This window comes from Elephas maximus, chromosome 27, assembly GCF_024166365.1.
Source record: "Elephas maximus indicus isolate mEleMax1 chromosome 27, mEleMax1 primary haplotype, whole genome shotgun sequence".
NCBI classification, from domain to species: Eukaryota; Metazoa; Chordata; class Mammalia; order Proboscidea; family Elephantidae; genus Elephas; species Elephas maximus.
Window position 1 is genome coordinate 11,196,826 of NC_064845.1, and position 14,423 is coordinate 11,211,248.

Sequence of the window (14,423 nt, forward strand, 5' to 3'; positions counted from 1 at the left end):
GGATCTCATTAGCATCACGCTCGCATCAGCTGAGCAAACCACAAAATTTTACGGAGGTGTAAAGCTTGTGGAGGTGATGCACCAGGGAGTGCCTTTTATCTTACAAGTGCATAATAAATATTACATTTTCATAATTTGGCTTTTTAAACCAGAAATTATCTTTCATTCCCTTGTATAGTATATTTTAGACGACCCACCTGATGCAGTGCCTTGCACATGGCGGGAACTAAGTAAATATTTGAGAATGAATATTAAAAACCTTTTATGTGGAGACTTAGAAATGATTTTGCATCTTGGAAAATTTCATCTTCAAAAAAAATAATAAAACGTGAGTGAATAGCTATTTGGAAACTAGGTTTTCACTATGGACTTTCTATGAGCCCATGTTTATGTCAGGTTCACCAAAGAACTGTTTTTCTGTGTCAGCAAGTCGATGCCGACCCATAGCGACCCTAAAGGACAGAGTAGAACTGCCCCATAGGGTTTCCCAGGTTGTAATCTTTATGGCAGCTGATTGCCAGGTCTTTTCTCCTGTGAGCCACTAGTGGGTTCAAACCACCGACCTTTCAGTTAGCAGCTGAGAGCTTGACCATTGTGCCATCAGGGCTCCTTGAACAACTGTAGCAAGGTATATAACTAACTTTGTATAAGTACCTTTTCTGAGTCTATTTTCTTATCTATAAAAGGAGGAACCTATAAATTCCTTTCAGCTCAGACTCTGAGATAACAATACCCAAACTAAACTCAAACCCATTGCCATGGAGTCAATTCCAACTCATAACAACTCTATAGGACAGAGTAGAACTACCCCATAGGGTTTCCAAGGAGCAGCTAGCTGGTGGATTCGAACTGCCAACCTTTTGGTTAGCAGGCATAGCTCTTAACTACTGCTCCCCCAGGGCTCCAGATACCAGTAGGCTGGTTAAATACACTCTGAAAGTATCAAATAACCGTGGGAGGGTGGGAAACCCCCTGTAGCTTTTAATGGTATGCTTTTCATTTTCATCTGTGGAACAGCAGATTTCTTCTATTTCTAGGTAGAGCCATTGGTCTCCTGGTCATTAAGCACGTAATCTGTAGGCTTCACTTTTCCTTTTGGAAGCAGATTATAAAAAACATGTATAATGACAGTAAATAAGAGAGACATTTTGGAGAACAAAATTTACATGTAAATATAAAGCACACCAGAAACAGTAGTCCACAGAGACATTAATAAACATAATAAATGTGTCTTTAGGGAAAACCAGTAGAATGAGGGTTATGAGTTGCAAGAGCCACCTGGATGCACTTCTAGGAAAGAAAAAAAAAAAAGACCACTATAATAGGAAAACTGACATTTTAGAGGGCGATATACACCTTTTTAGTATAATAGTCTTCGCATGTCCCTAAAGGGTGTCATAAATGCTTAGAAATTAAGGCACAAGTAAGCAGCAGCCGCTTGCTGCTTCTCACTCCTCCCTTCCTTTCTACCCCTCAGCACTCAGGCTCCCAAGCCCTCTGCTCTGTTGACACTGCTCTGTCTTGTGTCACTAGTCACCTCTCTGCTGACTAAATCCCTGGCCTTTTCTCAGTCCTCAGGTTTCTTGATCTTTAGCCAGCCTTCCGTCCCCTATTTCACTCCAACCTTCTCAAGAAGCTCGTCTGGATTCTCTCCTCTTCCTCTAGCCATTCCCTCGCTCCCTCTCCCTCTTTTCCACTCCTTGTTTCCTGTCCATTTCCAGGTCACCTCCATGGATATCCTCTTTCCTCAGATAGCCCTCAAGACTTCAACTTCCGGATCTCAGAAATAGCGTTCACTTTTAACTACCAGAGAGATTAAGCACAGCAGTAGGCATTTTGCAGATAATATCTCTTTTACCTCTTGTAGCAGCCCTCTGTAGTGGCCATTATAAAAATAAAACCGTTTTCATCAAGTCGTTTTCAACTAATGGCGCCCCCATGCATTTCAGAGTAGAACTGCATGGGGTTTTCAGGGCTGTGACCTTTTGGGAGCCGATCAGCAGGCCTTTCTTCTAAGGTACCTCTGGGTGGGTTTGAATTGCTGTCCTCGCAGTTAGTAGCTGAGCCTTAGCTGTCCATTGGTAACTTGTCTAAAGCCATACATCCTGGTAGTGAAAGAACCAGGGTTTTGAACCCAGGAGTCCCTGGGTGGTGTAAATAGTTAGCACTCTTGACTGCTAACCAAAAGGTTAGAGATTCAAGTTTGCCGAGATGCTCCTCAAAAGAAAGGCCTGGAAACCTACTTCCCAAAAACCAGCCATGGAAAACCTTATGAAGCACAGTTCTACTCTGACACACATGGGGTCTCCATGAGTCACAGTCAAACCTCGTGTTCCTTCCATCTACACATGTCTATCAGTTGTCTATTGCCGTGTAACAAACCTCCTGAAACTTGATGACTTAAAACAATCATATTTATTTGTTTTGCTTACACATCTGCAATTTAAGCAGAGCTCAGAGGGATGATACGTCTCTGGGTCCAAATAGCATCAGCTGCAGCAGCTCAGCTGGGGGCTGAGCTGGGAAAGCCATCCACCTTGAAGATGGCTCACTCACGTGGCTGGCACATTGACTGGCAAGTTGATACTGGCTGATGTCTGGGAACTCAAATAGGTCCATGGGCCAGGGCCTCAGTTCTTCTCCACATGGGCCTCACCAAAGACTGCTTGGGATTCCTCACAACATGGTGACTGGGTTCCAAGAGCAAAGAACCTAATAGGACAAAGAAGGAGTGCAAGGCATTTTTAGGACTTAGTCACACAGTGGAAACCCTGGTGGCGTAGTGGTTAAGTGCTACAGCTGCTAACCAAAGGGTCAGCAGTTTGAACCCACCACGCTCTCCTTGGAAGCTCTATGGGGCAGTTCTACTCTGTCCTATAGGGTTACTATGAGTCGGAATCGACTCAATAGCACTGTTTTTTTTTTGTGTGTGTGTGTGTGTTTTTTTTTTTTTTGAGTCACAGACTGTCATTCCTACTGTAGTCTTTGGGTCCAGGCAATCACAAAGGCTTACCCAAGTTCAAGGGGAGGGAAAATGACCCCACCTCTTGCTGGGGACGTAGGAGGCATTAGCCAGCATGCAGAACAGAAGGAAATATCGCTGCAGCCATCTGTACAAAGAACGAGCCGCCACATCATCCTTCCTCTCTGCTTTCCCTATCCATGTGGATGACTTTAAGTCTTTATCTCCAAGCCCTGACATCCCTTCTCAGGCCAATTTCACACTTTTAATTATCTACTGGAAAGTTTCAAAAACTGAGTTCTCAAAATTGTTTGTAAAAACCAAACCCTACCTATTCTTCACTGTTTATGTCTTCAGCACAGCCCTTTCCTAATCAGCAAGGCTTTCTACACACTGATGTAACTCCTTTTCTGCCCACCTCCCTACATGCAAAGTTGCTGAAACCTATTGATTCTACTTCATTAAATCATTCATTCATTCATTATTTCAAAAACATTTATTGAGTACCTACTACGTATCTAAGGCACAGTGGTTAATCGCTCAGCTGTTAACCGAAAGGTTGGTGGTTTGAACCCACTAGCCACTCCTCAGGAGAGAAGACTTGGCGATCTGCTCCTGTAAAGATTACAGTTAGTTGTTCTGCTCACACATCTGCAATTTAAGCAGAACTCAGAGGGATGATACGTCTCTGGTCCATATAGCATCAGCTGCTATATGGGAAACCTGCTCCAGTAAAGATTACAGCCTGGGAAACCGTATAGGGCAGTTCTACTCTGTCATATAGGGTTGCTATGTGTCAGATTCAACTCAGCTGGTGCCTAACAACAACAACAAATATCTATCTGGCCCTGTGCTGGTTATTTATTGTTATTTTTGTTGTTAAATGCCATTGAGTCAGCTCTGACTCATAGCGACCCTATGTTCTGTGTCATCCCCATAATCCTTGCTATGTTTGAGTCCATTGATGCAGTCACTGTGTCAATCCATCCCATCCAGGGTCTTCCTCCTTTTTGCTGACCTTCTACTTTACCAAGCATGATGTCCTTCTCCAAGGACTGGTCCCTTCTGATAATATGTCCAAAGTACATGAAACAAAGTCTCACTATCCTTGCTTCCAAGGAACACTCTGCTTGTACTTCTTCCAAGACAGACTTATTCGCTCTTCTGGCAGTCCATGGTCTATTCGGTATTCTTCACCAACAGCGTAATTCAAATGTATCAATTTTCCTTATTCATTGTCCAGCTTTCACATGCATGTGAGGTGATTGAAAATATAGCTTGGGTCAGGTGTACCTTAATCTTCAAAGTGACATCTTTGCTTTTTAACACTTTAAAGAGGTCTTCTACAAGCAGACTTACCCAATGCAAATTTATTAGCGATGGAAATAAAATACAGGTAGCCCCCAGTGGACAGCGTTTCATTCTGGTGACTCCATCATAAGTTGGTTCTGACATAAGTTGGATACCTCTTTTTTTTTTTCATGATTATTGCCTTTTATAATCAGTATCGTTATAAATCCAATCTTTGAACATCTGTGAGTGAACATCTGAGAATGACAACATCAGCAAATTACGTTGTATGTAGTACATATTACTAATGATAATAAAACAAAATAAAACCTGTTGCTGTTGAGTCGATTCTGACTTGTAGCCACCCTACAGGACAGAGTAGAATGCCCCATAGGGTTTCCAAGGAGCACCTGGTGGATTCGAACTGCTGGCCTTCTGGTTAGCAGCCAAGCTCTTAACCACTGTGCCACCAGGGCTCTAACAATAATACGTACCAAAAAAAGTCCATCATTAAGTGCAGTTCATGGTAACTTAAATATGTCATAGATTGGGGACTACCTGTAATACATACACACACATATATGTATGGGAAAAATATATACCCATATACCATCTTTGCTCTCAAGTAGTTTAAAATCCTATGTGGAGGGAATAGACAAATTAACTTAAAAGTTGTAATAGTTGTACGTATTGTGTGACAAGTAAACTCAGGCGCTGAGGTTGTAATGAAAAGAAATGCTTACCTAGATTGGGGGTGACTGAGGGTAGGGGGAAGAAGCCAGAGAAAAAGGAAGTCGAGTCTGATCCAATTTTAAAGGAACAGAGTTTTATTCCATCTGAGCTCACCTGCTACAAACAATAATCAAAATGAAACAATATGGTTTAGCTTTAGTTGGTCTGACATGAGATGGTCTCTCAAACATTGAATGATACCCAAAGCTAATCCTCTGTGCAAGTACATTTCTCTGTAGACACTTACTGGTTGCCTTCTAACTATAGAAAGTCAATTAATTTAATTGAGATTAACCACTATCACTGATCATTGAAGTGTTTGAATGTCAATGTAGAAAGATTTTTTCTTTTTTTAATTTTCTACAGGAATTTGAAGGAGCTTTTTAAATGACAGGGAAAGAAATCTTTCCGGGCCTTTGTGTGCTGGTGTTTTGCCAGGTCACTCTCATCCATTCCCCACTGTGTTTGCTGCGTCCCTGGTTCTGCACTGTGCCACAGGAAACTACATTCCAGGTTCCCTTGCTAAGCACTCTGGGTGGTTTAGTGAGACTGTGATACATATAGTGACCATGCACTTTTTCCACCTCTAGGGTTTACTGTGAAGCAACTCTCCCACAGAGAGTATGTACTGCATGCAGGCAGAGACCTGTATAACAGTTTGTGAATGGGAAACACAGGTGTAGGCCACAAATTACTGTTTTTACATGGTATTATATGAGATGGTGCTGAATCAGTTTTTGGTATGAAAGATATGGGTTTTGATTAAAAAGTTATTTGGGACACATATGTCCCACAGGACTGCGGTGGGGGGAATTAGTGGGACACATATGTCCCTTTGGACTTTGAAGGTAGGATTCATGGGATGAAGCAAGAATAAAATCCATAGTGCCTACCAAAAATTCAAACACACTCAATGATTCAGTATGCACTCCATTAACAAAAACACATGGTACCAACAAAAAATTCAAAGCTGCAAATAATTGGGTCTGGAAAGGGTTAAGTTAGTGGGATGTACTGGTGGAACCCAGGAGGGTGCAAGGAGCAGAGAAGCCAGGGTGTTTCTTCCCTCCTTCCTCTGCCTCAGCTGGATTTCCTCCATGGCTCCAGCTCCTGCCAGACACCTCCTCCCTCAGTGGCCCCCGGTCCCACTGAGCAGCAGTCCCTCCTCTCCCCTGGCTGGTTCTAGTGCCTGCCAAATAGCCTCAGATTCTGGGATTGGGGTGTTACACCTTCCCCCTGTGGCCCTCTGCCCTGGGAACGGGAATCGCCTCCTACTCTTACTAACCTTTGGGTCCTCCGCCATCCTCTGACCTCAAAGCACTTCCATTCCATGTGCGTCCAGTTTTTTCTATCATGATCCCTTCTGTTTAAAAGACTAGAGTGGTGTCTGGTTTCCAGTTGACCCAACTGATATACCTAGCTAGCTCACCTTAATAACATAGCAGGTATTCTTTGAGTGGCAGAAATTGTTGACTCAACCCGGTCCTCTTCTAGTCATATGGTGAGTAATAAGCCAGTTTTCTGGCATTAAGTCCATTGCTGCTCTGTGTTTCCATGACAAGATTAAATAAGCACTCAGCAAGTGAGGCCCAGTGGGGATTTTTGTGTAGGAAGGCTGTCTTAGACTGGGTTTTCTAGAGAAGCAAAATTAGCAAAGTGTATAAATATCTATATAAAGAGATTTCTATCAAGGAAATGGCTCACTTGGTTGTAGAGGTTTGAGCATCCTAAATCCATAGGTCAGGCTGGAGGCTTCTCCTGATTCATGTAGCTGCAGGGGCTGGCAAACCCAAGATCAGCAGGTCACACAGCAGGGATCTTGCTCACAGATGGAGAAGATCAACGAATCCCAAGATGAGCAGGCAAGACTGCAGGTAAGCTGCTAGCTCAAGTCCCAAGAACCGGAGGTCAGTAGAACAGGAGCCAGGTGCAGGATCCAGAGTGAGCAAAGCCCCTCGAGCATTGCCACAGAGTCTACTCATATTTGACGAAGTCCACACCCCCAAGGAAACTCCCTTTCAACTGACTGGCTACTCACAGCAGATCCCATCATGGAGGTGATCACATTATATCAAATGTCATCATGGGAATAATCACATCATCACACTACTGCCAAACTACATCATAACTGACGAACCACTGAGAATCATGGCCCAGCCAAGTTGACACACAACATTATCACAATGGCCTTTCATTCAAACCTCACCTCAGCTACTCACTACATGAACTTGGGCAACTCACCCCATCCCTCTCTCTGATCTCAGTTTTTTCCACCGATTCCATTGTGAGTAATAACCTCTGTCTTGCACCATTAGGAGAATAATATTTTCCCTCCATATTTACTTATAGTCCAGATTCTTAGTTTTAAATATTTGATGCTTCACATCTTGCTAGCTTGTTTATATAGTTAAAACTTCATATGCTTTTGTTGACACAGTATCAATAAAAGAACTGAAAATAGGCACATGTCGCCTTCCTGATGGCTAAGCTGCTGAGAAGTGGTTAATTAAGAGTGCATGTCCCTGAGGTGTGACAAACAAAATTTCAAATCCTAACTCCGCCACCAGTAAACATATGACTTTGGAAAGTTACTTATATTATTTAATACCTCTGGACCTCAATTTTCTCATCCATAAAATGGCGATAATGACAGTTCCTACACCTTTGTGTTGTTATGGGGATTAGTTAAACGATAAAATTTGCTTAAAGCTCTTAACACATTACAAGGGTATATTAGATTAATGTATTAAACTTCATGTGAATCACACATTTAAAATGTTCATGAATCCACTCTTGAAAGAGCCCTTGAAATCTTTTCATCCCATACAGAATATTCTAGTCCTAGAATAATACAGTCCTAGGACACACAAGTAAAGAATGTTTCTACCCCAATTTCAAGCCCTCACCTGCCTGTCTCAAACTTCAGAGTGCCCAGGAACTAGGTATCAAAAGAAGTGACCTGTTGAGTGGGTTGGACAAGCCCTAGGGGCCTGGTCGTTTTTCAGGATGCTTGAATGGCAGAACTCCACAGCACTGCGCTTGCGTAGCTCAGGAATTCAGAAGACTAGATTTTGGTTAACATACCAAATCAGATCTAGCTATGGTCTTCTTACAAGGGCAGGACTTTTGCTCAACCACAGTCCAAACTGCTGAGGAGTGTATAGTGAACCTAAGTAATTCATTTCTTCTTGCCTAAGAGTGCAATTAAAGCATAATGCCTACAGCATTCCTTCATCCATTTGTTTTACAAACTTTTCTTGAGCACCTGTGCCAGACACTAAGAAAGTTGCAAGACATAGCCCTAGTCCTCCAGGAGCTCAGGTGATAAACAATAAGCAGACACATTCAATATAGTGTGGTAAGTGGTATAATACCTGTCAGCACAAGGTACTTTGGGAACCCATGGGGACATTTAATTCAGTCAAGAAGGGGAAAATGGCTGGGCTGAATCCGGAAAAATGAGGAGAAATTAATAAGGAAGAATAAAGCAAGGAGTGCACTGGTCAAGGTAGAAAGAACAATGGGTACAGAGGCACGGAGGAGGAGACTAACGTGGCACATTGCATGGACCCCAAGTGAGTATAGGAGAAATGAGAGGGGTCAGATGGAAGGGTTGGCTGGAGCCAGATGATGAAAGGATTCGATGCCATGCTAAAGAGTTCCATCTTAGACCATATATACCATGGAGGAATGATGGTGGTATTTTAAGCTGAGGATAAGAAGAAGTGGGAGATTTCTATGACAACCCTATGAATAATGGTAAGACTAGAAAGCAAGGAAAACAACTGGGACACCTTAGAAGTAATGGAAACAAGAAACGAGATTTTGAGTAAGGCAGTGGCCACAGAACAGAAGATGGGGCTGGGCTCTAAAGAGATTAAAGGTGTATTCAATAGGACTGGGTGAGTCATTAGATGTAACTATTACTTCTAAATTAAGAGTTCCAAGATCACTGAGCAGACTATAAATATCCTCTGATCCTGTCAAGGTAAGAGCAAAATCTATGTGACATTTAGTCAGATTTCACCCAAAGCTGACCTATTTTATTATCAGCTATGCATTGGAAAGGAGCCCTGGTAGTGCAGTGGTTAAGAGCTTGGCTGTTAACCAAAAGGTCAGCAATTTGAATCCACCAGCTGCTCCTTGGAAACCCCATGGGCAGTTCTACTCTGTCCTATAGGGTCACTAAGAGCTGGAATCCACTTGGCGGCAACGTTGCTGTTGTTGTTATGCATTGGAATGTCAGAGGCCAACAAATTCTATAGCTTCTTTTTCAGGAGATAAAAGAAAAGACCTATCACTTCAACATGGTACAAGTTTTTTCTTCTAAGTTTACGGTGTTACTCATTCTGGAAGTAATTCATTCTTTTGTTATAAAACTAAATATCTGCTTCTTTATGTCAAGGTGCAGACATCCTAAGTCTCCATTTTCCATTGTTTTTAAGCAAATCTTCACCTAAATCATGTCCAACCGATGAGTATCTATTCTATTTTTAAGGATCTCCAAAGAAATATGTCCCCTAATCCCCTTGAATGCCCACTTCTCCCATGACGAAAACCCTCCGCGAGCCTGTTCTCTCATGTGGTTGGGTGAGGCTCTTTCCTCTCATGCCACATGAAGTGCGTTGAAGAACAGCTGTTGTATCGAAGATGGAGACTTGCACTTGACAGGACCTTGTGAATGAAAATGCTTCTCCCTCAGAGATCAAAACAAGGTGAACTACATTAAATATAATTTGCTGCAAATTATACCTCCCAGGTTTCACAACTAATTACCAGTTATAAATAAATTAATGTTGGTTTGCAGGAGGAGGAATAATGACCCTGAACACCAATCCAAGAGTTGGCTTTTCTTAAACATTTTCTTGTCTGACAGTTTTCATGGTCTTTATAACAAAGCAACCTTTTTGGAGCTTGTAGTTGAAAGATACGATTGCAGGACATAGTTCTATAAGTCTTATGGTAGTTTTCCATGTCTATGAAGTTCTTGGTAAGCCGGATGACTGGATCTTTCCATGGCCAAGTATTGGCCACATTTTGGGAAGACATTAGCAGGCTGAGCCATGGGTATGGATGACTGAAAGTCAGAGTTGGAACCTGGAGAAACAAAAAGGGGATCAGAAGTGAAATATAGGGTCAATTCAAGGTTGGAACCAGAAAGGAAGTAAATCTATCCTTTTCAGTAAAGATGATTTGGGCTACAAGTAACAGAAAACCAACTCAAACTGTTTTAACAATAAAGGAAATTTATTCATCCATGGAACCAAAATGTCTAGAAATAATACAGTTTTTGACACAGTTTTATCTGAGCACTGACTTTTTATTTCACTACTGCTCCTTTGGATCTAGCTTTCTCCATTGTGTCAGCTTTATCATCATTGGAACAAATTATGCTATGTACCATCCCATAAAGTATCATTATAACCAGGAAAATGCCACAGTCTGGTTGATGTAGGCCAGTCAGGTCCTTTCCCTGGATCTGGGGTTTATGGTCAATCCTACCAAACCACATGCCTGCCTGTCACGGATTGAATTGTGTCCCTCAAAAATATCTGTCAACTTAACTGGGCAGTAAGTCCCAGTATTGTGTGATTGTCCATCATTTTCTGTGATTTCCCTATGTGTTGTAAATACTATCACTGTGATGAAATAAGGTGGATTAATGGCAATTGTGTTCATGAGGTCTACAAGATTAGGTAGTGTCTTAAGCCAATCTCTTTGAGATATACAAGAGAGAAGCAAGCAGATAGACGGGGGACCTCATACCACCAAGAGAGCAGCCAGGAGCAGGGCACCTCCTTTGGACCTGAGGTTCCTGTGCTGAGATGCTCCCAGACCAAGGGAAGACTGATGCATCACAAGGACCTTCCTCCAGAGCCGACAGAGAGAGGAAGCCTTCCCCGGGAGCTGACGCCCTGAATTTGGACTTGCAGCCTCCTCGACTGTGGGAGAATAAACTTGTCTTTGTTAAAGCCATCCGCTTGTGGTATTTCTGTTACTGGAGCACTAGATGACTAAGACACTACCACAATAGAAAGGGGTGGAAGAGATGCTAGGGAGGCATCAATGCCCACTGCAATACCCACTAAGACAGTGGTCAGAGAGAGCAAGACGGTGGGACCAAAGAAGAAGGAAGCCAAAGAGCTCGAAAGCAAAACTTAGTCATGCTGCAGCAAGGACCTAAGAATAGCTCCATTAGGGATGTTTGAAGTCAAGACCTGGATGCATGACAGTCACTTCCGGAATTTCATTATGAAGAAAAGAACAAAGATGGTTATAATGTCAGATAGTCCACGTCAGTAAATCACTGCTTAAGAAAAAGAGGCATTCATTCTTTCAAGTCACCAATGGACTATTTAGCAAATGTCTGTTTTTAAGAACAAAGCAGAACTCTGAAGCGCTAAACATGTCATTAAGTAAGACAGCCTGCTTCCTAAAAACCACGCTACGTGCAGTGACAGGATGTTCCAGGACTGACTGATTGCTTTGGTAGGAACGAGAAGCTTACACGCCATACTGAGTGGGGGAAGGGGAGAGGTCACAGCAGCGGGGAAAGCGCATTATATAATTTATCCAGATCTGGGAACAAAATGTGGTTTTTGTTTATATCAAGAAAGTCCCTCTGAGAATCCAACAATTAGTAAATGTCTTGCACAGTGCTTGCAAGTAGTAGGCACTCAGTAAATGTTCATTGAATTAAAGTATTTACTGAGCACCTCTCAAGTCCTGTGACAGGCACTGATGGCAATTTAGCAGACACTCGGTGCTCGGTATGGATTCCTTGGGGCTCACCATTCCCTAGTGCACGGAGAGCTTCTTATTACAAGCGTCAGAGGCTCTCTGCCTGAGGCGATGCTTAGTTCACACACGGGCAAGAAGAGGAATGGGAATTAATGTCCCCGGGAGAAGATCTCAACCAATGATGGATGGGAATGTCCCTCAGTGAGACAGCCCTGAGACACATCCTGTGCTGTCTCCCTGACATCCTGAGAAGGACTGAGTCCCTGTGATGTGTGCAGCACTAGTCTGCTTATTGGGTTTTTCCCCTTCGTTGTCTCGCATTCCCACTCTCCTGCCGACGCTTCCTGGGATCACCTCCTAAACAAACTCCTTTTACTCGCAACTTTGTATCATGAGCTGCTTCTGGAAGAACACACCCTATGACAGTGGCCTTTCCGTCGCCCTTCTCCTTTCCTTCCTGGCTAACAGAACCAGATATTTTGGGGAAAGGCAATAAGCCTAGCCCCAGGGGAGGGACCATTATTTGAATACACCAATCATGACAATCGTATTTTTTAGCTTTTCCAGCCAATCTTGCAGCTAGAAGGTAGTGATGTGGTCATTTCTAGCCAATGAGATGTAAGCACAGAACTGATAGAATTTTCTGGAGAAGCTATTGCTACCCTGGTTAAACGTGATAGATGTGACTGCCACATCCCTTTCCCTTCCTCCTGCTTGAATGCGATCATCACGTCTGGAGCTGCGATAAAGAGATCCGCAAAAAGCTTCTGCTGGCCCCCACACCACTGAACCGCAATGACCCATTTCTCAAACTTCTTGTTATGGGAGGAAGATAAACCCCTCTTTGTTTAAGTCAACTTTATTCAGTTTTCTGTTACACGGCAACCAAAAGCAATCCTAATTGGTACATATACCTAGCACCATGTTAAGGGTTAAAAGAGATCAAGAATGAATAAATAATCCACAACCGTCCATAGCCTCACGGGGTGTGTGTGTGTGTGTGTGTGTGAAAATAAGTTATCAAATAACTTTAAAAATTTTATTATCTCTGAGAGAATGAGTATGATGTAATAGTTTGGTCAAGCACAGGTTGAACAACTAGGTGGCACCAATTCAAGCACTGTAGAGTGCTTTTGGCTAGAGGGTCCTTTAGATCTCTTCCAACCCTTAGTTTCTACCATTCTTTCACTGTAGAGAAGTAAAAAAGTCAGCATTGGCAGCAGTACTCCCAGAAGTTTGGGGGAAGAAGAGGAGAAGGAAATGGGGCTTGGAAGGTGGATACCAAAGCTAACCCAAATCCACTTCCATCCGGTTGATTCTGACTCGTAGCTACCGTATAAGGCAGAGTAGACCTGCCCCATAGGGATTCCAGGGAGCGCCTGGTGGATTCAAACTGCTGACCTCTGATAAGCAGCCTGAGCTCTTAACCACTGTGCCACCAGGGCTCCTGGAATGTGGACTGAATATGAATAAAGTGAAGTAGAGAACATTTTGGTTAGAGAAATGAGTTGGAAATATATTCTTCAGGAAGACTGCCAAAAACATGGAGGTCTCATAGTTGAAAGCCCTAAACTTGGACAGAGAAAGAGATGGAGAAAGGGAATGTGGGAGGGAGGGAGGAAGGGCGGGCGGGCGGGCAGGCAGGCAGGCGGGCAGGGCAGGCGGGCAGGGCAGGCGGGCAGGGCAGGCGGGCAGGCAGGGCAGGCAGGCAGGGCAGACGGGCAGGCAGGGCAGGCGGGCAGGCAGGGCAGGCAGGCAGGCAGGGCAGGCAGGCAGGCAGGGCAGGCAGGCAGGGCAGGCAGGCAGGGCAGGCAGGCAGGGCAGGCGGGTGGGCAGGCAGACGGGTGGGCAGGCGGGCAGGCAGTGCAGGCAAGACAGGCAGGCAGGCAGGCAGGACAGGCAGGGCAGGGCAGGCAGGGCAGGCAGGCAGGCAGGCAGGGCAGGCGGGGCAGGCAGGCAGGCAGGCAGGCAGGGCAGGGCAGGCAGGCAGGCAGGGCAGGCAGGCAGGGCAGGTAGGCAGGCAGGCAGGGCAGGCGGGCAGGCAGGGCAGGCAGGACAGGCAGGGCAGGGCAGGCGGGCAGGCAGGGCAGGCAGGCGGGCAGGCAGGGCAGGCAGGCGGGCAGTCAGGCAGGGCAGGCGGGCAGGCGGGCAGGGCAGGCAGGGCAGGCAGGGCAGGCAGGCAGGCAGGTCAGGCAGGCAGGGCAGGCAGGGCAGGCAGGGCAGGCAGGGCAGGCAGGCAGGGCAGGGCAGGCAGGGCAGGCAGGCAGGGCAGGCAGGCAGGCAGGGCAGGCAGGCAGGCAGGGCAGGCAGGGCAGGCAGGCAGGGCAGGCAGGTAGGCAGGCAGGCAGGGCAGGCAGGCAGGGCAGGCAGGTAGGCAGGCAGGCAGGGCAGGCAGGCAGGGCAGGCAGGCAGGCAGGGCAGACAGGCAGGGCAGGCAGGGCAGGCAGGCAGGCAGTGCAGGCAGGCAGGCAGGGCAGGCAGGCAGGCAGGGCAGGCAGGGCAGGCAGGCAGGGCAGGGCAGGCAGGGCAGGCAGGGCAGGCAGGGCAGGCAGGCAGGGCAGGCAGGGCAGGCAGGGCAGGCAGGCAGGCAGGGCAGGCAGGGCAGGCAGGCAGGCAGGGCAGGCAGGCAGGCAGGGCAGGCAGGGCAGGCAGGCAGGCAGGGCAGGCAGGCAGGCAGGGCAGGCAGGGCAGGCAGGCA